The sequence below is a fragment of the Callospermophilus lateralis genome, chromosome 7 (genome assembly GCF_048772815.1).
Source record: "Callospermophilus lateralis isolate mCalLat2 chromosome 7, mCalLat2.hap1, whole genome shotgun sequence".
Lineage (NCBI taxonomy): Eukaryota > Metazoa > Chordata > Mammalia > Rodentia > Sciuridae > Callospermophilus > Callospermophilus lateralis.
In genome coordinates, this window is record NC_135311.1 from 61,591,244 (window position 1) to 61,615,906 (window position 24,663).

The window sequence follows — 24,663 nt, forward strand, 5'->3', positions numbered from 1 at the left end:
GCATAATGACTGTCAGAAAGCTAGGAGGCTCAATGCCCAATGATATAACAACATTGCAGCGTAAGCTTCCCACCCCTGCCACAGTTCTACCTTCACGTCATTCATCAAAGCAGCAGGCAGCTCCAGCGTGCCAGGAACACTCCTGATCAGGGACTGTGAGCCTGCTGTCCGTATCTGGAGGGCAGGCAGTTCCCGAGTGCCCACCATCTGCCAGACGCTGTACCAGATACTGCTCTGAACATAAGAGACGAAGTTCCTACCCACAGAAAGCTTGCAGACCAGTGGAGGAATGCACAATAAACAAATGATAAGTCTCCATTTAATACAATACAAATAATATGTCAGGGTGATAAAGAAATAGAAAATGAATTAGAGAAGAACAGAGTACAAAAGGGGGAACATTTAAATAGGGTGTAGTATGATACCTGGAAGGTGCCACTTGAGCAAAGCCTGGGAAGGTGAGAAGTGCACTGGGCGGATCACTGGAGAAAGCCACCTAGAGAATGGGGTCAGCAAGAACAGCAGGTTCACAGTCCCTGATCAAGAGTGTGCCTGGCATGCTGGACAACAGCAAGGAGCTGGTGGATTGGGGTGAAGAGGGTGTTGGAGGCACAACCAAAGCAAGGTGACACTGGGCCTCGAAGGCCTTTGTTGTACTTGGACCTTTGTGTTGTATAGAATGAAAAGTGGATAGAGGGTTTTGAGCAGAGGAGTGATGGAATTTAAAAGGATCACTCTAGTTAATGAGTTAAGAACAGACATAGGAGACTAAGGTAGAAGCAGAGAGACCAATTGCAGGAACCCAGTGGCGACAGGGTCTGAGCCAACATGGTGTAGAAGCAGGTGAGGGGGGGTTGTGTTCTGGACAATAAGATTGGTTGACACAATGTGAGGAATGAAAGAAATGGAAGAGGCCAGAGAAAGTGGAAGAATGGAGTATCTTTTTTTTTTTTTTTTAGGACTTTTGTTTTCTTTTTAAGTATACATGACAATAGAATGTCTTGTGGCATATTATTCATATATGAGGTATAACTTATTCTAATTAAATAAATCTATTCTTGTGGTTGTACATGAGGCAAAGTTACTGGAAGAATAGAGTCTCTTTGACGACATGCTCTCCCACAAAGGAGACTGTGTGACAGTAGATTTGGACATATAAATGTGAGAGCCCTGTTAGACTCCAAGTAGGGATGAGTGAACTGGAGGGGATGAGAAGTCCTGGCTGGATAGAAACAACCCCCAGGCATTCAGACACCCTGCAGGAGGTGACTCTGGGTACTGTGGGTAGAGAAGAGGCTCTGCCGGGACTGAGCCCCCAGGCACGACAAAGCTAGTTTCTTTGTTTTTGTTTTTCTGGGGTTTTTTTTCCCCCTTCAACAAAATCTAATTTCCTAGGCTGGTATTTAATTAATCTTATTCTACTACATTCAGTTGCATAAACCCCTCCTGAAAACCTTTTCAGATAAAGTCAAATAGAGCAAAACAAGGCAGAAGTCACATTGATTGATACTTTAGGAATTGATCCTTTAGGGAACATGTAATGTCCTCATGTGTCAAGCAAAAGAGCTGAGGATAACCCAGCCTGCGTGACACTCAGCAGAAGGGAGTGATAAGTACCTAGCATGCAAATAATCATATAATTAAATAATATCAGATTGTAGCAGAGGCAACGAAGAAACTAGAACAAAGAAATAGAGAGTAGATAGGAGAGGGAGCGGTGGCCAGAAACTAGCATGATGAGAGGAGCCCAGTAATATCATAGCAGCAGATCACCCAGGCAGGGGAGCAGCCGCGCACAGGCCAGGGGTGGGAGTGAGCTTGCCAGATCAGGATGATGGGAGACACTGGCTTGTGCAGCTGGAACACATTTCCAGGGGGAGATGCATAGGTGGTAGGGCCAGGGAGAGGGAAGGAGCAAGGTCATGTGGAGCCTCACTTAGCAACATGGCCAGATCACTGGTTCCTGTGGTTCGGGCACCGGGAAGCCACTGCAGATTTCCCATGGGGGTGGGGAGTGGTGACATGTGATTTGTCCTGATTGCTGAGTGTAGAAGAGTCTGTGAAGGAGCAGGGAGTTGGCCTGGAGGGTGGTACAGCAGGCCAGCAGCAGAAGATGGGGCTGGATGGGGCTGGAGTGGTGCCAGTGGGAGGGGCCAGGTGTATTTTGAACACGTGACCCATGAATTGAAAGAAGCAACAGAGAAATCAAAGATGACACCTGGGTTTTGACTTGAGAGACTGGATGGATGTTGATGCTGTTCTTGAGATGGGGCAAACTAGAAGAGGGGCAGGTCTCCAGGAGAAAGAGTGAGTTTGGCTTCTCCAACGTCCAGTCTGAGATGCCTGTTAGTCACTTGGCACGTCTGCATGTTATCTACAAAGAAAGTCACATATCCGCTCAATTAATATTTGTTGAGTGAGTGGATGCCAACCCTTTGCGGACCAGGAAGGCCCGACACAGTTAAAGAGTGGCGGTTCAGAATGATGACGCCAACACCACCATAGGAAGCTGTTTCTCTGATGTTATCTTGACCACTTGTCTTAGCCACCTGCCAAGGCGTTGGCTGGGAACTATTGCCTTCATGCTACAGGTGAACCATCGGAGGCTTCAGAGACTGCATGACTTGTTCCCAATGGACTCACTCCCATGGGCAGACCAGACCCAGGGCCTGCACCTGTGTCTCTTTATCCTCGGGTTGTGTTCTTTCCATCACTCACACCTGGCTCTTGTCAGTGTGCTGCCTGTCACTTGAGTAAAGAGCTGCTTTGGAAGGTGCCCACGTGATGTGGGACTAACTGCGGCCCTCCTGGCCATGGTGATTCTGGCCTATCAGAAGATGTGGGACCCGATTCCAACTCCAAAAGAAACCTGGGCCATCAGTGGGCAACTTGAAGCTGGCTGGGACTTCTGAACAGTATGAATGAGTTCTGTAACAAAAGCTATGATACCACTAACGGAGACTCTTCTCCTTGCTCTGGTGAGGCAGAGCCAGCCAGGGGAAGGGTAGCCCAGGCTTCCAAATGGAATTCAGCCAGGAGTCCACTGAAGCACACAGGCCTTTTCTCCAGGCAGTTTGCATCACTAGAGTTCACTAATTGGGAGCACATGGAATGGGTGTGGTGCTTTCCCACACCCTTGAGGGCCTTTAACATCCCAGTTTCTAATCTTACAATTTCACAATCAGCTTGGAACATTTCCCTTGAGAAAATTTGTTTTTGTAAACTCCCACATCAAAGGTAGAAATATAGATTTTTATTTTTGCAGGTGCAAGGGGTGTATTAAGTTATAACCATAACAGTGAACTTCAAACGTAAGTGTAAGGATCACTGGGGAGAGGAGGCGGCAGTGGTTATGAGCTCGCAATCTGAAGCTAGACTGGTTGGTTGTGTTTGACTCCTGATTCTCCACTTTCTCGTTACATGACTTTTGGAAAGTTTCTTAATTCACCAACACCTCAGTTTACTCTGTAAGATGGGGATGATAATAGTACCTAGTCACAGATCATACTGAGGGTTCAATGAGTTAGTTTATGTAAAGCACCTGGAATTGTTCCTGTACCAAATATTCTATAAGGAAAAACTACTACTATTAGCAATAGTATTATTTGTATAGCTGCCTAACTTATTAAAAGTGCTAAGTTCAGGGTCATACCCAGTTTCTGTTTCACTGGGTATACAGTGGGGCTTGAACATTTCAAAAGCCCCACAAGAGATTTGTATGCCATAGAACTAAGGGATCCTTTGAGAAACTGGTCTATCAAGGCAAAAATGGGCATCTAGTGTCAAAGTAGGAAGTACAACAGAGAGAAAACCAAGGGCAGAGAATAATGTACACTTCCTTGATTCATAGTTTCACTCTTTGGTGTGAATGTGTAGAATGTGTAGAATGGAACCAGTGGGCTCTTGTAATAGATACAAAGATGGTTTCCAAAGAGAGGAATTTAAGTGAACAACAGATTTTTTTTCATAATACCAATTATTTTATTTGCAGGGAAATGGATGGCATTAGAGCAGATTATACTAAGTGAAGCTAGCCAATCCCTAAAAAACAAATGCCAAATGTCTTCTTTGATATAAGGAGGACAACTAAGAACAGAGCAGGGAGGAAGAGCATGAGAAGAAGATCACCATTAAACAGGGACGAGAGGTGGGGGGGAGGAGGGAAATTGCATGGTAATGGAAGGAGACCCTCATTGTTACACAAAATTACACATAAGAGGAAGTGAGAGGAAAGGGGAAAAAAAACAAGAGAGAGAAATGAACTACAGTAGATGGGGTAGAGAGAGAAGATGGGAGGGGAGGGGAGGGGAGGGGGGATAGTAGAGGATAGGAAAGGCAACAGAATACAACAGACACTAGTATGGCAGTATGTAAAAACGTGGATGTGTAACCGATGTGATTCTGCAATCTGTATACAGGGTAAAAATGGGAGTTCATAACCCACTTGAATCAAATGTATAAAATATGATATGTCAAGAACTTTGTAATGTTTTGAACAACTAATAATAAAAAAATCTCCTCTAGTAGGTTCTTTTATTGAGAAAAAATTCACATACCACAAAATTCAATGGTAAAAACACACAATTCAATAGCATATAGAATATTCACAAAGTTGTCCATCATCAACACTTTCTAATTTCAGAATATTTTCATCACTCCCTATTCCTTCCATGTTGCAGCTCCTGGAACCACTAACCTACCTTCTGTTTCTCTGGATTTGCCTCATCCTGATATTTCATTTAAAACACATGACCCTTGTGACCGGATTCTTTCACTTCATGTTTTTAAGGTTCATCAATATTGTAGCCTTGTTGTGTTTTATTCTTCTTATAACTGAATAATATTCCTTTTATATATACACTGCATTTTATTTATCTACTCATCTGTCTTCATCCATTGGTAGACATTTGGGCTTTTCCAATTTGGGGCTATTATAAATAATGCTTCAATGAAATCCATGTATATTTATTTGTGTAGACCTGTGATGGATTTCTCTTGATTACAGGACTAGGAGTAGAATTTCTGGAGCACCTGGGACTTCTATGTCAAACTTTTGAAGAGTTGCCAAAACATTTTCCAAAGTAGCTGCACCTTTTCATATTCCTACCAGCAATGGATGAGAGTTATAATTCTATTCATGCTCACCAACATGGCATTGTCTCTATCATCTGTCTCTTATCTTAGCCATCCTGTTATGTGTGAAGTGGTATCTTATTGTGATTTATTCCCATTTCCCTAGGAACCAGTGATGTTGAGCATCATTTCATGTGCTTATTGACCATTTGTGGATCTTGTTAGGAAAAATGTCTATTTATCCTTTTGCCTGTTTTTAAATTAGTTTTTCTATTGCTGAGTTGTTTGAGTTCTTTATATATTGTGGATATTAAATCCTTATCATGTTTACAAATATTTTTCTCTCATTCTGTGGGTATTCTTTTCACTTTCTTCATTGTGTCCCGTGAAGCACCAAAGTTTCCAGTTTTGATGAAGTCCCGTCTTATCTATTTTTTCTCTTTGGTTACTTGTGCTTTTGGTGGCATGGCTAAGAAACCATTGCCAATTCAAATTCATGAAAATTTATGTCTACATTTTTCTCCTAAGAGTTAGCTCTTATATTTGGGTCTTTGGTCCATTTTTTAGTTAATTTTGTATATAATGTAAGATAAGAACCAGCTTCACTCTTATAGGTATTACTTTGATTTTATCTTTTATAAGTTTTTGGAAATATGCACACAAAGAAAATGCACAAATCAAGATGTATGGCTTGCTGATTTTTCACAAAGAGCCCACTTGTGTCCCCAGCCCCCCCAATCAGGAACCAAGCAGTAACAGGCTTAGAGGCCCTCATGATCCCTTCCAGCCACTGTCCCCTACAAGGGACTCCACTATCTTGACTTTTAACTCAGAGTTTTGTTTGTTTGGGGACTTTATAAAAATGAAATTATATAGCATGTATTTTTTTGTGCCTGGTTTTCTATTTTTTCACTAAGCATTGTTCGTGAGACTCATGGTGTTTCATGTAGTTAGAATTCATTTATTCTCATTGGTATATAGGAGATATATATGAATTCTGTTGTTGATACTAATTTACATTCCCATTAAAAGTGAATGAGAGTTCGAGTTACTCCATATCTTTTCCCAAACTGAGTATCATCGGTCCTTTTCCTTTTTGCCCCTCCACTGGGTGAGGGGTGCTGTAACATTGGGATTTTTCAATTTGCAGTTCTTCCTTAGTCCTTTGGGGCTGCCATAACAAAATGCCAAAAACTGGGCAGTTTATCAACAACGGAAGTCACAGTTTATCACAGTTCTGGAGTGTGGGAGTCGAGGATCAAGGTGATTCAGTGTCTGGGGAAGGCCAGCTCTCTGGTTACTTATAGCACCTTCTTGATATGTCCTCTTATGATGGAAAGGAAATGTTGTAGTCAGGATTTTTCACTGCTGTGACTAAAAGACCTGACCAGAACAATTAAAGAGCAGGAAAAGTTTATTTGGGGGCTAACATTTCAGAGGTCCTAGTCCATAGAAAGCTGATTCTATTCCTCAGGGCTTGGGGTGAGGCCGAACGTATGGCGTAAGAGTGTGATGGAGGGAAATAGCTCACATTAGGAAGCAGAGAGAGAGAGACTCACCAGATACAAAATATATACCCCAAAGCTACACCCCCAGTGACTGACCTCCAGCCACACCCTCCCTGCCTTCAGATGCCACTCAGTTAATTCCATCACGGGATTAATTCACTGATTTGGTTAAGGCTTTCTTGCATCGTCTCACACATGAGCTTTTGGGGGACATGTCACGTCTAGACCCTAACAGGGAGTGTTCTCTCTCAGTCCCTTGTAAGGGCACTAATGCCAGGCATGAGGATTCTGCCTCCAAATTCTGATCACCTCCCCTCTACCTCCTGCTGCTTTGGAAGTAAAGATTTCAATGTAAATTTTTGGTGAGACAAATTCAGATCATTTATTGGCTATTTGGATATTCTCTTTATTAACATATGCTATTTATTTTTAATCTCTTAGTTCTGATTTTTTTTTATATTTTATTGCATCTCTTATCATCTATACATCACATTTTTCCCTCTGTTTCCTTGCTACTGAGAGATTCTCTTTCCCTCTGTCTTCTAATGAATTTATGATATTCTGCCCTTTCAGGAAACCCATGACAATATTCATTAGGAAACACAAGAATAAATGAAGATTTGTCTTTTAGGCTAAGGAAGAGTCCCTTGATAATCAGACAGAATAGTGTAGGGAGAAAACTGGGGTGTATGCTGGGATCCCCCTTTCCTTAGGCAGTCACATCACCTCTGTTCAGTCTGGGCTAATACATTTCACACTGTGACATTTGCCTGTCTTCTCCAGTTGCTTCACGTTTGTATGTTCAGTGCACCCCGACTACCAGTATTTTTTTCAAGCACTATCTTCTACTTTATATATGCACCCTTCGCTTTGCCCTAAACAACCCTGTATGCAATGAGACCACAGCAAACCTAAGAACTTTGAATGTGTAATTTCAAGTTGAAGGCACAGGGCTGACTCTCTCCTATTATTGATCATGCTTTTTAAGTTTGAGGAAGCTGTGACAGAGAAATGTGCATCCTGCTGTCACTTTCCAACCCTTCCTGTCATCAGGGCTTTGGGTTCCCAGGCTAGGATATGACCTATTTAGAACTTTTTGTTAACCCTTCCCAACAAGCCTACAGAGAAGCATGTTTTATAAAGGTAAGAGCAAATATCTAGGCCCTTTCTAACACAGATGTGGTTTCTGCCTGAGAACCCAGCAAAAGAAATCGACTAAAATTATTTCAAAATTATTTTCGCACACTGAATAGCCCAGCAACATAAGGTGATATACATAAGATGCAACAGAAAATCCATTGAAGGGAATCTTATTATTTAAATACTTACTTGAAAGATATTAATATGTGGTGAAATCTACTCATCCATTCACCCTCCTATGTCAGGCAGGCTGGTACCATTGCCTGGACCGCTGGGCGATTCTGTAATAAACTAAAATAAAAGGGAACTTTCTCAGAACAGGAATTTAAACATTTTTCACAGGACAGCTAACACACTGGAAGGGTCCTGGGCTGCTGGGGAGGGAGGGAGAGGAGCTATCTGGCAATCTTCAGTTGCCCAAAACACAAGAATTTTAGTGTTAAAGTTGCCAGTTTTAGGGTAGAGGACTAAATTCTTGGGATCTGGAAAATAAAATAATATATCACTAAGAATCTCTAAGCCTAAATGGGGATGGGAAATAGACTTGATTTACACTTACAATGCAAAGAAGAACTTCCCCGGAAATGAGATCACCATCCATGGGGAATCCTGCCGCGGGTATTCTGGGAAGTGCCAGAACCTTAGGGGCTTGGGAAATCTGATTCCAAACTTGAATGTCTCTTCTCCATGCATGTTCTCTCTTCCTGTGGATAAGTATCATATGGATTTCCCCTGTCTTTTAAGGATTATAGGAAAAGATATCTCAAACCAAAGCAGATTAAAAAAATAAAAAAGAAACTCACCATATTAGAGCCCCTGAGGAACTTGGATCCCACCATGATTGCTAAAACAGATTTGCCTCCTGGAAAGCAGCTAGCTAGAGAAACATTTGGGGATGAGGGATGGGGAGCAGGGTGGCCAGGTGCTGAAGTTGACATTCCTAACTTGTGTAAAGGCCTAGGCTTTACCACTAATAGCTATGTGGTTTGGGGTAAGTTAATTTCTATGAACCGCATTTCTTCTCCTGGAAAACCAAGATAAGGCTGCTTACCTCAAAAGCTTGACTTGAAGCACAAGTAAACAATGAACATGAAAGCTCATGATGAATTAGAAGGTGACACATAAAGAGACAATCATTTCTTTGCCTTTTCTCTTAATCCTTAGTAGGAACTTCCCTTTCCTTTTCAAATCTCCTCCCAGACCCCAATCCCAAACCTGGGGAATCATTCCAGGCATTCAGAAGATTGTCACTTAAATCTTTCTTGTCAAGGTGAACAAAATATTGAATAGATGAGTGGCTTCGGTCCTTTAACAAATAGTGGGTACCTATTCAGTTTCAGGTATTAATTTATGTTAGTATGTCTTGGTAAGTACCAAAGAAACAGCTGTGAACATCACAGACAGAAATCCACATCCTCTTGGAACTTCCACGGCAGAGAGGGGAGAGACCCTGACCACATAAATCCTTAAACACAGAAGAGATTGACTGGTGGTTAGTGCTGTGAGGAAAAGAGTGCGGGGCAGAAGAGCAAGGAGAGGCTGGGTGGGGCTAGGCTCTCAAGTGATGGCTTGGAGTCTTTCTCTGAGCCCCAATCGATTCCTAAGGGTGGATTTGGGGGGGAATGAAATTCACTTTCCAAGTTCCTCTCTAGAAAGATGTCATTTTCCTCCCAACTCGGCCATCACTCGGTCCCAGACACACAGCAGCCAGGTCTTGGGTCAGAAGCCAGACAACAGTGGCAAGGGACTGCAGTGACCGGCTGGGCAGACGAAATGAGACCCATGGGTGACGCTCCAGGTCACCACCCTGGAAATTAGATCACCTTGGGAAAGATTTTTCACCTTAGCTGTGTCTAAAACCCCTGTACTATGTTTCCTTGAATAGAATTGGACAGAGACCAATTTCATGCGCTTCAAAGCCCTTCCCTGTTTGTATTGTATGAATGACACATTCCTGTCGGAACTCAGCTAGACTAGTAGCGACTGATTTCCTAGCAACGATTCCTGAATGATTATTGCATGTAATTCAATTAATATTGGCACAGAAATACACATTTATATTTTATTTTTTAAAATTTCACAATTCTTTCTTCATGTCTCCTCTGCTACTCAATCTCCGTGTTGACCATCCTTGACCAAGCTCATAGGAAGCCCTGCTTCTTCAGAAGCTGCAGGGTGTTGTTGTTGAAAGTACTCTACATAAATAATAGTCACCATGGCTTACACTTATATAGAGCCACCACCGGCTCTTTCTTGACTTTATAGAATCATCAGTTTTCTACCTCATAATAATGATAGTGGACTAACCTACAGAAAATGATTTAAATCACATAGATCCAGTATTAAAAAAAAAAAAAAAACCTTGTAAAACTGTCTGGTCGCAGATGACAAACAACTTGTATCTTGTACCCAATCCCAAATGATTGGGGTTGGTTCTATGCAACGGTGGTCTGTGAGGGAGGCTCAGGTAACCAGCTGGGAAGAGAAGTGGAGAGTGATTGATTAGTGATGTCTGCTGTGGAGGACCTATAGGGAAGGGGCACGCCTCTGGGGTATTCACCATGCCAAATCTAGTTCTGGCTTCTCATTTAACAATGAGGAAATGAATATTTCAAAAGTTAATGTACTGCATCAAGATCATACAGCCAGCAAGAAACAGCTGGATCTGGAACCGGCCCTCTGGAAACTCAATTTCCACTTGAGTATTGTCTCAATACTAATTCCTTTTTTGCTCTCTCAGTCATAAGGTCTGGAGAGGACTGATTCAATGAGGCAAGGAGAGATTAGAGACCCAGAGCTCTGTATAATGCCTGGCACACAGTTCATGGTCACCAGCTGCTCCCATGGTCCCAGCCCAATTTTTGCTCCCTCTACCTCTCCCCATGGGGCTGCATATCTCAAGATGTTTGGGACCCAGCAGGAAGAATGCAGGGTCCATGCAGAAGTCTAGGATGAGGCCCTGGGCCTGACCTCCTGTTCTAGGCCTGAAGTCACCCCTTCTTTGTGGACCACCCCGCCCTCACCACTCTTATCATCCCAGTTTGGACAGGCTCAATCTCATGACGGCATGCACAGTATTGCTTTTATTTTTCTCTCAGAGTGATATTGACATAAATTGCATTTATTTCTATTTTAAAACTTAGTCTTTCCAGAAAACTTATTTATTTTGTGGGAAAAGACATTCACATGTGGATGTGACCAGAAGTGTTTTATCAAGAGATTGTTTTCATTTTTAGAAAATGAAATAAAGCCTGGGTAGACTGATTTATTTACCTTTTCCTTTGGATCAGGAGCTGGTCTCATGACCTTTGTGCTGGTCACCTCCTCCTCCTGAGATGCTCTGCTTCCTCACTCCATCAGCCCAGTGCTTCCCTCAGGTGTTTCAAGTCCTCTTTCGAATCCGGGTGAGAAGAAGATTTGTTTAGTTCAATAATTCTCAAGAGACTATCTGGTGTCAGGCATTGAGTGTGGCATTCAGGATCCAAAACTGAATACAGTGAGGGTCTGCTTTGGGGAAATGTAACCAGATCTTACAAGGAGCATATACAATGAGCCAGAGAAACAATGCTAAGTCTGGCACGTTATTATTAATCTATCTCACTTAATCCTCACTGTGAACCTACTCTTCCTGTGGTCATGGACTCTACTCTCTACTCTGTCCTCAGCACCCAGAGCAGTGCCTGACACGTGGCACCTGGGAAACATTCAACTGGTTGGATATCAATTCCTTGTAACCAACCTGCAAGGTAGGCCTCACTTTCCACTTTAACAAATGACTATCTAAGGATGATGGGAGCCAAGCAACCTTTCTAGAAGTCTCACAATTCCAAGGACTTAGATAATTTCTTCCCAAATCCTTTGCTTTTGCTCCTCTATAGCACCATGGGTCACTGTACTTTTCTGGACTCTATTTTCTTATCTCGAGATTCAGATGCACAGACTGCATGATCCCATGGTCCATTCAAAGTCAAAATGTCATAACCAACACCCCAAGTTGGTAGTGAACCACATACTCCCATTTTTCCTGGGAAAGTTTTTATGTTTTTTTTTTTCCAAATGTATATCTCCAGCAATCATTGTAATATACTAGCCTTTGAGCCTAATCTTTCATTTTGTAAATTTGTACTACTTCCATATCTGTGTTCTGTGCTCAAGGACATCTGAGGCAGTTTGAAAGTTCAGGACTTTCTGCTATCCTACTTCATCCTTCATCCTAGGACTAAGGGACCACATACTTCACATCATCCCAAGTTTTTTTTCTGTTTAATCTCAAGGACAACAACAAGCTTTCGGTGCTCTATGGCAGGCCTCAAATAATCTCTTATCTTAAAATACAGAAAATATCTTTAAAAATAATCATTGATTTTGAAGGAAAAACGCATAGATTTTAAAATTTTGTGGTATCATACAAAAATCAATTGTATTTCTATAAGTTGATAATGAACAATCAAAAAGTGAAGGTAAGAAACAATTTAATTTATTTATTTATTATTTTTTTTAATATTTATTTTTTAGTTTTTGGCGGACACAACATCTTTGTTTGTATGTGGTGCTGAGGATCTAACCCGGGCTGCACGCATGCCAGGCGAGCGCGCTACCGCTTGAGCCACATCCCCAGCCCCCAATTCAATTTATAATAGCATCAAAAAGCATGAAATACTTAGAAATAAATTTAACAAAAGAAGTGTAGACTTGTACATTGCCAATTACAAAATATTGTTGAAGAAAAATGAAAGACCTAAATACATGCAAAAAAAATCTCATATTTACAGGCTAAATAACTTTATTTGTTAAGATGATCACATTCTAGGGCTAGGGTTGTAGTTCAGTGATAAATTACCTGCCTACCATGTTTGAGGACCTGGGTTCAATCCTCATCACCACATAAGAAATAAACAATAACAATAAAATGATGTTTTTAAAAAGGATGGTCACACTCTATAAATTTTGATCTAAACATTCAACAAAATCCTTGTCAATGGATTGGGGTGTAGCTCAGTGACAGAGTGCTTGCCTAGCATGTGTGAGGCACCATGTAAAAATAAACAATAAAATAAAGGCATTCTGTCCACCTAAAACTACAAAAAAATTTTTTTTATCCTTATAAAAATCGGAACTTTTTTTTTCAGAAATTAACAAAGTGACACCTAAATTCTTATGGAAGTGCAAAGAACCCAGAATAGCTAATGCTAAAGCCATCTTGAAAAAGAACAAGTTCAGAGGACTTACACCTGCTTCCAAATTTAAAAATTTATTGCAAAAATACAGTAATCAAGACAGTGTGGTATTGTCCTAAGGAAAGATACATAGATCCATGGAATAGAATTAAGAGTACAGAAATAAACTTCATCTTTATGGTCAATTGATTTTGACAAGAGCACCACAACAGTCCAGTGAGGGGAAGAATGATGTTTTTAACAAATGGTGCTGGAAAAGATGATAGCCACGTGAGAAGAATGAAAATGGACCCCACCTCACACCATCTACAAAATTTAACTTGAAATGGACCAAAGACCTGGACATAAAGAATTAACATTAAAAAACTCTTAGAAAAAAACATAGATCTTATCCTTTATGACCTTTTGGTAATGGTTTCTTAGTTATGACACCAAAAGCACAAGGAAAGGACAAGAAATAGCCAAGTTGGACTTCATCAAAAATTGAACAATTTTGTGCTTTAAAGGACTCTATGAAGAAAGTGAAAACTACTGCACAGAAAATATCTACAGATCATCTTACTGGGTAAGGATTCAGTATCCAGAACTCTTACAACTCAACAATAAAAAAGGCAAATAGCCCAATTTTAAAAAATGAGCAAAGGATTCAAAGAGAATTCTTCAAAGAAGATATAAAAATGTTTAATGATCACATCAAAAGATGCTCGCTGTCATTAGTCACGAGGAAAATGTAAATTTAAAAAACACTAAAATGCCACTTCATACTAAATAGGGTGGCTATAATAATAATAAAAAAAAAGACAGACAATAGCAAGTGTTAAGATGTGGAGAACTTGGAACCCTCCTACATCATTGGCAGGAATGTGAAATGGTGTGGCTACTCTGGAAAACAATGTGGCAGTTCCACAAAATGGTCAACATAGAGCTATAATATGTCCTGCAATTCTACTCCTAGGTATATACCAGGAATGAAGACATAGGTCCACCCAAAAACTCTAGCATGAATATTCATAATAGCCGGAAAGGGGAAAGAACCCAAACACCCACTAACTGACTAATGGATAAACAAAATCTGGAATATCCATATGGGATATTATTTGGCAATAAAAAGAAAAGACATACTGATTCATGCTACAACATAGATGAACCTTGAAAATATGTGCCAAGTAAAAGAATCCAGTCAAGGAAGACCACATAGTTTATGACTCCATTTATAAAACGATGAAATGCTCACAATAGGCAAATCTGTAGAAACAGAAAATAGATTATCCAAAGAAGATATAAAAATGTTTAGTGATACATGAAAAGATGCTCGCTGTCATTAGTGTTTGCCAGCAGCTGAGGGAGCCAGGAATGAGGAGAGACTGTTCAATGAATGCAGGTTTTTGAGGAGGTGGGGGGAAGAATATTCTAGAATTAGTGATGATAGTTGTGCAACTCTTCTTGCACTTTAAAATGATCAATAATAAGATATATAAATTATATCTCCATCATGGTGCTTAAAATAAATTTTGTGTGATCAAAGAAAATTCAATGGGAAGAGGAGAGAGGCTAACTGGATACCCCCAGTGAGCCTTTTGCCCCCAGAAGCTTCCCCATCTCCACTATAGCCAGTTGAACTCACAGAACTCTAATTCCAGAAGGATGCCCAAAGGCCAGTGGTTCTTCACCTTCCCTCTGTATCAGATCCACTAGGATATTATCCAGCCTGCTCTACATTAGGCTTTTCCTCTCCTCCCCAAGCATTTATTGGACACCTGCTTTGTGTTCAGTTCTGCGCTGTACATTGTAAAGTCACTTTGCATCATTCTCTCCTCAGTGCAACCAACATTTATTTGAACATTTGTAATATGTAAGACATTTGACTGGTTTCCATGCCTTTCTCCTTATTTATATCCCTTTGAATTTGGATTCTTCCAGAAGTAGACCTTGAGACAGAGATTCAAGTAAACCACTTTGGGAATACTTGTAGCGAAGTAGGGAAGGGACACAGGTAAAGAAAAGAAGCCAGGAAGTGGTGACTATGAAGTCAGCCGCTACAGTAAGCCACTAACAATCCTGAGGGGAAACTCCAAAAGATGGAAAACACAGGTCTGAAAAGCTGTTCCACAGAAGGATGAGGACACTGTGATATTTATATACTATTTCCTGAGTCTTGGTGGAACACCAGAGCTGTGGATGTGCTAATTATGAGGCACTGACTATGCATTTCCTAGTCAGGACAGAGTAGACAGGAGAGCCCTCAGGCACAAGTGCGGAGTCCAGGAATTGGTAATAGGTGGGACCTGTGGCCCAGGGATGAGGGTGGGGTGCTGAGAGCAGTAACAGCAGTACCCTTCCTCCTTCCCTGGGGGTTGAAGATGGTGTACAAGAACACATGAGATTCCATGAATTAGGTAAAGGCGAAGAGAAAACAAAGGATTAGAAGAAAAATAAGTCTTCCTGGCAAGGTAATGACTCTCCTAGTGGACCCAGAAAATAGAAGCCATTTCTCAGCCTATCCTTTTTCAAATGTTGACTATTCAAAAACACTTATTGCAAGTGCAAAATGAAGTTGCTTACCTCATGCCAAGAAGGAAGATCACTTCCTGGGCAAAGTCTTGTTAACACCTGAAAGGGAAGAGGCTTTAAGGTTTGGGGGTCTAGTTAAAAGTGGGTCTGTCTTACAGGAGCATGATTAGAATTGGGTAAGGATCACAGCATAATCCTGAAAGGTTGATGGACACAGGGAAGCAAGGGTTTTGTTTTGTTTTGTTTTGTGCCAGGGATCGAACTTTAGGGGCACTCAACCACTGAGACACATCCCCAGCCCTATTTTGTATATATATTTTTTTTATTTAGAGGCAGGGTCATACTGAGTTGCTTAGTTCCTCACTTTTGCTGAGGCTGTCTTTAAACTCTCAATCCTCCTGTGTTTGCCTGCCGAGCCGCTGAGATTATGGGAGTGCACCATCATGCTCAGCAAAGCAAGGGTTTTTAGGGAAGGTGTCAAAGAGTGTTGGAAAGGAAATAGTTGTTTGATGTTAATTATTGAAAAGTTAAACAGTCATGAGTTCATTCAAATGGTTTTGCGGGGAAGTTCCTGAAGCGAGACAAGTGTTTTCTGGAACAGTGATGTGCAAGTGAAAACAGTTTCGATTCTCACCTTCAACATAATCCTAACACACATGAAATATAATTTAGTGAAAACAGTTTCTAGAAGTAACACTATGCAGTCCTCCAACAGAGCTCTGTAATTCTGCTGAGCAGGGGAAACACCCACATTCTCCATCACTGAGAAGGAGCAGATTGGAGGGTGAAGTCGCAGAGAGGCAGGGCATGACAGCTTCTGTGACTGTCATCAAGCCATGTCACCCTGGAACCTTGGGCCTACAGCACCAGCTGAGGGTGGGGGACCCCTGCAGTGAAGTTGCCTAAATGATTCCTCTGTGGGCAATGTGCCTCTGGAGTAGAACTGGACCTTGCTATCTGCCGCACTGGGCAAAAGGAAGTCATGGCAAGTCTGTCCTCTTGCCTGCCCCATCACCCACCTGGCTTCTTCTCCCTGGCTCACCCTGGCATGTGGCTGGTGACCTAGTCTCTGACTAGGGAATCCCTTGAGTGCTGTGCTTAAGGACAGCTGGAGCTTGAGTGGGAGCAGTTCTGTGATCGTTGCCTGACAGAATCATAAGAATTTCAGGGGATTCACAACAGTCTCTTCTCCAGGGCCAACTGATGGTGAGGCAGAGCGTCATGGAGCCTCTGACTCATCAGCGCTGTCTTCCCCTTACTGGAGTCTCACAGCAACCTAGTAGGCAGGTAGGCTGGGAGGGCTGAGTGGTTCTCCCAACTCCCAGATGAAGACCTAGAGGCTCCAGTCATGTCATCTGGAAGCGGAGGGAAAGCCCTGGGATGGACAGCTGTGTCTTCTCATAGTCCTGGGCTCTTTTCTGGAGCAAGAATCTTCCCTGTGCAATCATCCCTGAAATAATTGAGACAAAATTATTGTATCCAGCTATGGCTTCATAGAACCATAGAAACCTCTCGTTTTAATTGGAAATGTATCTCATTTGGTTGCAATACACATGGCCTTTTTGTTCAAATATTTAAAAGCATGGATGATTATTTTTTTCATTTTAAAAACAGTAATTCTCATTAAAAATCTTCTTAGTGGATTTATGGATTTTTGTGCTTCAGAAGGAAAGCCTTCCATCCATTCATGGGGGAAGGTGACTTCATCTTAAACAAATGAACGGTCTTGGGGGAAGTCTATGTGAAGGTCATGGTGGTACAGTGTTTCTATGGGAGGATGGTCCTTCTTTCTCCACAGGAAGGTAGACAAGTTCTGTGTTCCCAAGTTTGAGGTTCTGCTTTAATAGGCCATCACCATCTTTCCAATAAGCTATTGGGTCTCATTGTGTAAGAGCCTTGTTGTATAAAGAAAGAAGCAGAATGACAGCTTTTGTGTGAAAGTGCTGGCAAGGGCAGTACTCCAGAGAAAAGGGCCAAGACAGAATGTCTCAGGTGCCTAAGAGTCCACCACTAAGGGTGATCTAATAGTGGGCTCTGCTGTCCTCAAAGTGTCCTTATAGCAAGGCTAGAAGAGAGAGCACTGTGGGAAAACATTCTGATGTCCAAGGGCGGTGCTGAACCAAACACTTTCCCCTGTCCTTGTCCCTACCTCTGCCCCATCCCAGGGCAACCTAGCCTGCTAGTACATCCTACTGAGGGTGAGAACTCTCAGCTCCAGTGTCCTTGTTCCTTACCCCACCTCAGCACCCCTGGTGATTCATAAAGGCCAGCAAACTGGGCCTGTATGGGGTGTATGGAATCCCATTTCCAAATCTGGAGGCCAGACAACCATTTGTGCACCCTGAGTCAGAAGCTAAGGGACTAGATATCAATATGGCAAAATATAGGGAAGTTGAAAGAATGCCCGCATGCATCTTTCATCCCAGAGCACAGTTAAGAGAGCTGAGTCCTAGTCTCCCAGAGCCCTCTCCACAGCCCTCCCTGAAGAGACAGTGGGATGGACTCTAGCTCTCCCCACAAGACAGGCTGCAGCACCCTTGCAAATGTGGCTTTCCCCAGAAGATTCCACCTCAGACAATGATGAGCCTTGCCACTCAGCAACCAGAGACAGGGACTTTACTGCCTTTCTTGTTCCCTAAGTCAGTAGCATCTTGCAGTGCCTGAAACTGGTTTCAGCCGTCTGGAATTTTTAAATCCAGGTCCCTGCATGTGCTTGGGGCTAAGGGTAAGTCCTGGTGGCAGCAGAACATCTGAGAGGGGAAAGGACACTATTGCTGGGGAACCAAGGACTGGAGTTTCTCACCTCTGGGGGTGAGTGCAGAGTGCATGTCCTCCAGTCACCCCTGCTTGGGTCCTAAATGGGATTGAATGACTTTTGTTTGACTATCTGGACATGACCAACATCCAGTAGTCTCTTAGTTACTGGTTTTCATAGTTCACAGTACACTGGACGTCCTTCCACTCCTGTGAGGCAAGGTGATGGAATGGGGGTGAATCTTGGCTGGGATATTGTGAGGATCACATGCATTTTTGTTACAGTAAATTTAATTCTATAAAATATAAGACACAAATAGTAAAATAACTCCCCTGTGTTGTCTGTGATATAACCCCAGGACCCATGAATAAGTTTGGTTGTATGGAAAAGGGAAACAAAGATTACAGATAAAATCAAGGTTGCTAACCAATAAACTCCAGACTGGGAGAAGGATCCAGATGTAGCTCAGTTGTAGAGCACTTGCCTAGCATGCACGAGGCCCTGGGTTCCATCCTCAGCAACACACACACACACACACACACACACACACACACACCCCATAAGATTGCCCTGGATTATGCAGGTAAGCCCAAGGGATTACAGGTGTCCTTAAAAGTGAAAGAGGAAGACAGAAGAGGAAGTCAAAGTGATATGGTAAGAAGGACTCAACTTGCCATTCAGCATTTTTAATGAAGAAAAAGGTCACATCTTTTCAGTGAGCAATTTCTAGAAACTAAAAGAGCATAGAAATATATTCACCACCAGAAACTCTAGACAGGAGTTATTATAGTTTGGATATGAGATGTTCCACAAAAGCTCCAGTTAATGCAGGAATATTCAGAGGTGAAATGATTATATCATGAGAGCCGCAGCCTAATCTGCCCACCCTCATTTGAATGGACTGACTGGATGGCAACTATAGGCAGGTGGGGTATGGCTGGAGGAGGTGGGTCACTGGGACATGCCCTGGAAGTGTGCATCTTCCCTATGGCCCTTTCCCTCCTTCCCTGACTGTCTGGTTCCTGAGCAGTTTTCCTCTGCAGAGCCCTTCCCTCATGATGTGCTGCCTCACCCTGGGCCCAGAGTTGGAGTTCACCATGTACAAGCCTGTGAAACCTTGAGCCCCAAATAAACTTTCCCTTCTTTAAGTTGTTTTTGTTGGGTATTTTCATCACAGAGATGCAAAACCTGACTAAAATAGGAGTATAGCCCACCTGACACCTTGATTTTAGCCTAGTGAGACCCACGTTGGGTTTCTAGAAAATAAAATCATGTTACTTTATTCCACTGACTTTGTAGTAATTTGTTATAGCAGCGACAAGAAACTAATATACCATATATCAACAAATCTTTGAGTAACAGCTCCACAGGCATGGAAAAAGGTTTCAGAGTTTACATATTTTTGCTCTAAACAAGGCAACCACTCTTGTTCTACTTTCTAGATTTCTCCAGCTTTTGTGTTAGAAGAAGAAAATGCTTTAAAAAAAAAGGCCCCCCCACTTTGAAAAAAGCAACTTGAGGAATCTCAACCAGGTGGGAATGAGTGTGATGTTTTATTTTCTGCCAGTTCTTGTTAATTAGTTCATTCTGTAACGATGCCTTAAAGGTTTCCCATAACTTACCCATCATATGCAGTGTCCAATCTAGTCTGGCTCAAAACTCCAAACTTATATTCAATTTAAGTCCCCCATCCTACCTCTCCCTGGGAAAATCAGATTCCAGCTAGAAACTTGAGGTGGGTGAGTGTATGGTCTGCTTGCTCGCTCTCTCTCTCTCCCTCTCTGGGGCAAGTGGCTCTAGGTTGGGGCTTGGGAGCAGAGACGATGTTACCCTGACTCAGTTGGGACCTGTATAGTTTGCCAGTGTAGTGGCCTCATCATAGAAAGTCAGCAAGGTCTTCTTTGGGTTGTATCCAGCCACACTCTGTCCTTAGCTCCCCTCCCTACAGCATCTCCGCAACACCTAATGCATGGCTCACGGGGCCCAAAGAAGTGCTGCTTGTGCCCTTAAGTCTTACAGATATTTGGGGTTTTATTTATTTAACAAAGAACACTTATACTGTTCCCAGTCATTTCTAAACATTAACTCCTTGGACTTCATAGCAGCACCCTCAGGTCAGAAACAGTATGGTGGTGGCAGAAAGACGATAGAGAGGGAATTACCCAAAGTCTCTCAGTTCATGAACTATGAAACAAAGAAAAGCTGGGAGATATATATATACAGTGGAATGCATTGCAATTCTTATTACACATATAGAGCACAATTTTTCATATCTCTGGTTGTATACGCAGTATATTCACACCAATTTGTATTTTCATACATGTACTTTGGATAATAATGTCCATCACATTCCACCATCATTAATTACCCCATGTCCCTCCCTTCCCCTCCCACCCCTCTGCCCTATCTAGAGTTCGTCTATTCCTCCCATGCTCCCTCTTCCTATCCCACTATGAATCAGCCTCCTTATTTTAAAGAAAACATTCGGCATTTGGTTTTTTGGGATTAGATAACTTCACTAAGCATTATCTTCTCTAACTCCATCCATTTATCTACAAGTACAATGATTTTATTCTCTTTTATTGCAAAGCTTGGATTTTTAAGGAACAATTTATTTTATATGTTTTGTTTTACTGGTAGGCTTTTTTTCCCCTGTGACCCAGATAATGTGTGCTTCCTTGCCTCCAACACCTACCACTTTGCTCCTGGCTTGAACCACTGTGCCTAGCTTTCTTTCCAAAAACAAATTCCCTCCCAGAAGTCTCCTCACCACTTAAAATCAGCCATCATCAGACAATCTTACCAGCTCATCAAGGGCCCAATCCCCCCACAGTGTAGGAAAGCTGCAGAAGTGACAGAGGGAGATGTTGTCCCTGTAATCTGAGACAATGCTTAGAGTTTAGCTTTGTTTTCTTTCTTCTTAGGCAAGATTGTTGGGGAATGACTATTGTTTCCTAGCCAGCTGATGCTCCCTTCTCAAGGGGGGGGGGTATGTTTACCTGAAGGAGAAAAACAAGATGGTGCAGAAAGCCAGGGCTGAAGAACACTATCCAGGATCTCTGAGTTGATGGAGACCAGTCTCCAAAAGCTCCCGCATCTCCCTGATCAGAGAGCTGGCATCTAACCATAGAAGGAGCACTTTGCCAAAGAGAGAAATTTTTACCTTTCTTTCTTCTGTCTGCTCTCTACTGAGGAAGAAGCCCAGGTATGATTCAGTTAAGAACTGACGAAATTCAGAAGACACATAGGAGCATCAACCTAATCTTATCAGGAGGATGATGGAGGCTGGCCCTCAAGGTTTCCTTCATAGCAGTCGGTATCTGGGGATAGGGTGGAGCTGCTGCCAGCTCAGTCCTAGGCCCCTGTCCAGCTGCCAAGCCAGCAGTGGCAAGAGCCATCACAGACTCCACAAACAGGAAGGTGGCTGACCAAGCACCAAACTATTCAGACAACCACTGGCACAGGGCAAAGGCAGCCTCCTCTGTCTTGCCCTGCTCTCCCTCAAGGGTTTGGGCTGATTTCTTCCAATGCTGACGAACAGTTCATAAGTACTACAAAGTCCTTGCCACCTGCAGGCCAGACAGAATTACTTCCAATGTGCATATGGGCCAAGTCTAGACCTTGATGGAGGAGCTAGACTTGGATTTTGCTAGCTCTGTTGAGATATGCATCGTTCCCAAATAGCTGGCTTATCACACCCAGCTGAGGCCTCTCACACATCGATTTCTAAGTCACAGAAACTTCTACCTGCTAGGTAGATACAAGCACTGAAACCCTCCCTGATACTAGAGTGTAGAGCAGGCTCCAGAAAGTCTGGATGGATGCTGGGCCTCAGAGAATACCTGAGAATGAAAAGCAGGACCTAAGAAGATTCCCTAGCCAGCACCTGTTCCTACCACCAGTGTAGGCTTGTGCAAGAACCATATAGGCGAGACTTTCAGCTTGCACTGGGGCTATCTTTGGACCTAGCAAACCTCTTCACACATGTGTAGAGCTAATTCAAACCTTTTCTCTGAGTGTTTATGTATTTACACAAGGAAACTTCTCTCAAGAGAGCTGTCCCTGTCCACTGTGGCCACCCCTCCCCCGCTTACTCCCAGGTGAGGCCTTGAGGATGACATTCATGGGTTCTCGGTCCTCTTTCCCAATAGGTATTATCACGGCCATTCCCACATGGCCTGCTGCTTTTCTTCTTGTCCTGAGGCAGTTTGACCTCCCATGGACGCTATGCTGCCTGTAGGATTTCTCAGTCAGGTGTCTCTGGTCACAGCAGGGGCAGGCCAGACTTGCTGGAGAGTTAATGCCAATGATAAAAAGATGGGAACTGTAGTAGTCACATCCCTCAGCTTCATTGACTGTCCAGTGGACAATGTTAGGCAAGTTGTACCCCATCTCCCCGAGGTCTCCAGTGAGATGAGAGCTGTTGTCCACAAGGGAACCTGCTCATTCAACACATTTCATGTTTGCTTCCTTCTCTATCATCCCCCTTAAACCCCACAGTAGAAGGAAGAGTCAGAAAGAAAGAGAAAAATGTTCAAGAAAAAATGACTTCTTCAGGATTCCATCAAGCCTAAATTTCAGGAGAAAAGCAAACTCTAGTGAATAATTTGTGCAAGCAGTGAGCTCTTATCATTGTCCTGGGGTAAATTATTATCCATCTCCTCAATTGCTAAATGCCTCAAGGACAAGGGGGGGAACTTTGACTCCAGCTTGGAGCTGGGCCTGCCCTTAAGGACAGAAGGTCAAGCCCTAGACTGATTATTACCCTGTGCCCAGAACTGGGACCCAGAACAGGGCTCTTCTAAATGCTGTCTCTTTAGGGCCCACCCTAGACGTTGCTTCCACAATGTAATAATATTTGATTAGAACACTTATTTATTATACATGGGAGGGACCCAGAAGGACATTACAGAATCCTGACTGGATCTCAGCTTGGGAATAAGTTTGAGGAACCCATCTTATCTCATCCTTCTAAAAAATTTCCTAATCATTTAAAGAAGCAAAAAAGAAGAGAACCTGCTGGCACCAACTGTCATGTCATGTGTGTCACCCACCCATCTTACGTGGCTGGTTCCCCCAGGCCTCCCAGTTACTGCCTTGAGTTTTCCAGTGTCTGCACACACTCCCTGGCTTTAGTAAGCCTGGACTAGGACTTAGAAGGAACTGATGAGCCAAATGTGTCTGGGCTTCCCACTTCCTTGGCATGAGTCACACCAGCAAACTCACCTCTCCTCCCCAGCGGGGCGCTGGGCCCCCACAGATAAATGCAGGGGTGGGGGAGCCATCCTGGGTGTGGCAGTGCCTGGGCCTGAGCCAGCCCCCAGATTCTTTGGCTGCAGAGCAGCCTGGCCAACTCACACAGGTGGGGCCTTTTTATTCTTGGAAAGGAAGCTCTAAGTGGAAGGGATGATGGAGGGAAGGGAATCAGGAACTTTTTTTCTAAGCCTCTCTGCCAGGGGAGTTAAAATTTTGCTGGTAATGCCTTCTTGAAGAAGTTACTTTATAAAATCAAATCTGTTCAACTGTATGTATTCTTTTTTGGGGGGAGGGGAAGGTTTGGCAAGGATTGAACTCAGGGACACTCTACCACTGAGCCACATCCCCAGGCGTATTTTGTATTTTATTTAGAGACAGGGTCTCACTGAGCTGCTTAGCACCTCACTTTTGCTGAGGCTGGCTTTGAACTTGCCATCCTCCTACCTCAACCTCTCGAGTTGCTGGGATTACAGGGGTTTGCCGCCACACCTGGTTTATACTCATATTTTGAAATACTTTCCAAGATATGCATACCTTTAGTTCATTCTGGAATATTTAGATAGGGATAAAAGATGAAGTCTGAAGCACATAAAACAAACCAAATATAGAGAAATCTGTCACAAATTCGTACCTGGTTTGGGTAAACATTGTAGTGGGTCTTAAGGGAACACACAGAGTAAAACTTTCAAGAAATAAACCTTCTCCTTTGATTCACATTGTTAATCTGTGAGAAGACCTGACCCCTGGCAGACCAAATGGTCCTTACCAGGCTCAGCATCCCCATGGACAGTTAAGCAAGAGGAGGCCCATTCTGAGTCCATCTTCCCTCATGCCCTGTCTTGCTATTATCTAATGGAAAAGGGACGGTGAGCGCTTAGGAGGTGGCTGCCTTCATGTCCCACTTGTGCCACTCTCTGCCTTTGTGAACTTAGTCAACTCAACCTCTCTGAGCTTCACTCTATAGATTTTATGAATGGGAGCATCTATTAAATGTGGCGCTTGGTCCAGACAGTGTGTGAGTCTATTCCAGCTCTAATCCTGGCATCTTCTTGGATGTGGAAGAATGAGGTTAGAGACAGGCCACACAGCTGCTGGCAACACATGGCAGGTGCATACTGATGACCAGAGCTCTTTCAGAGACCATATCCTGATTATGTTATGCCACCCCCAGGATATACACACATAGGCACTTAGTGTAGTATCACCCCTGGGGGTAGCTGGTAAATATTTGTTGGTATTACAT

The 24,663-nt window shown here is 42.8% G+C and overlaps 1 long non-coding RNA gene across 13 annotated transcripts in view; it reads right to left on the bottom strand.

Moving 5' to 3' along the window:
* Window positions 1–301: 301 nt before the first annotated feature.
* LOC143405104 (uncharacterized) overlaps window positions 302–24,663 on the bottom strand; it is a 74,402-nt gene continuing 50,040 nt past the window's right edge. For 3 of the 13 annotated variants that reach the window (XR_013091957.2, XR_013091967.2, XR_013091963.1), the window contains 5 exons: window positions 15,461–16,859; window positions 10,995–11,112; window positions 8,281–10,196; window positions 7,911–8,012; window positions 302–2,374 (listed from right to left, as the gene is read on the bottom strand). This is a non-coding gene — a long non-coding RNA (uncharacterized LOC143405104). The other 10 variants (XR_013091961.2, XR_013091962.2, XR_013091960.2 and 7 more) reach the window with 10 other exon arrangements.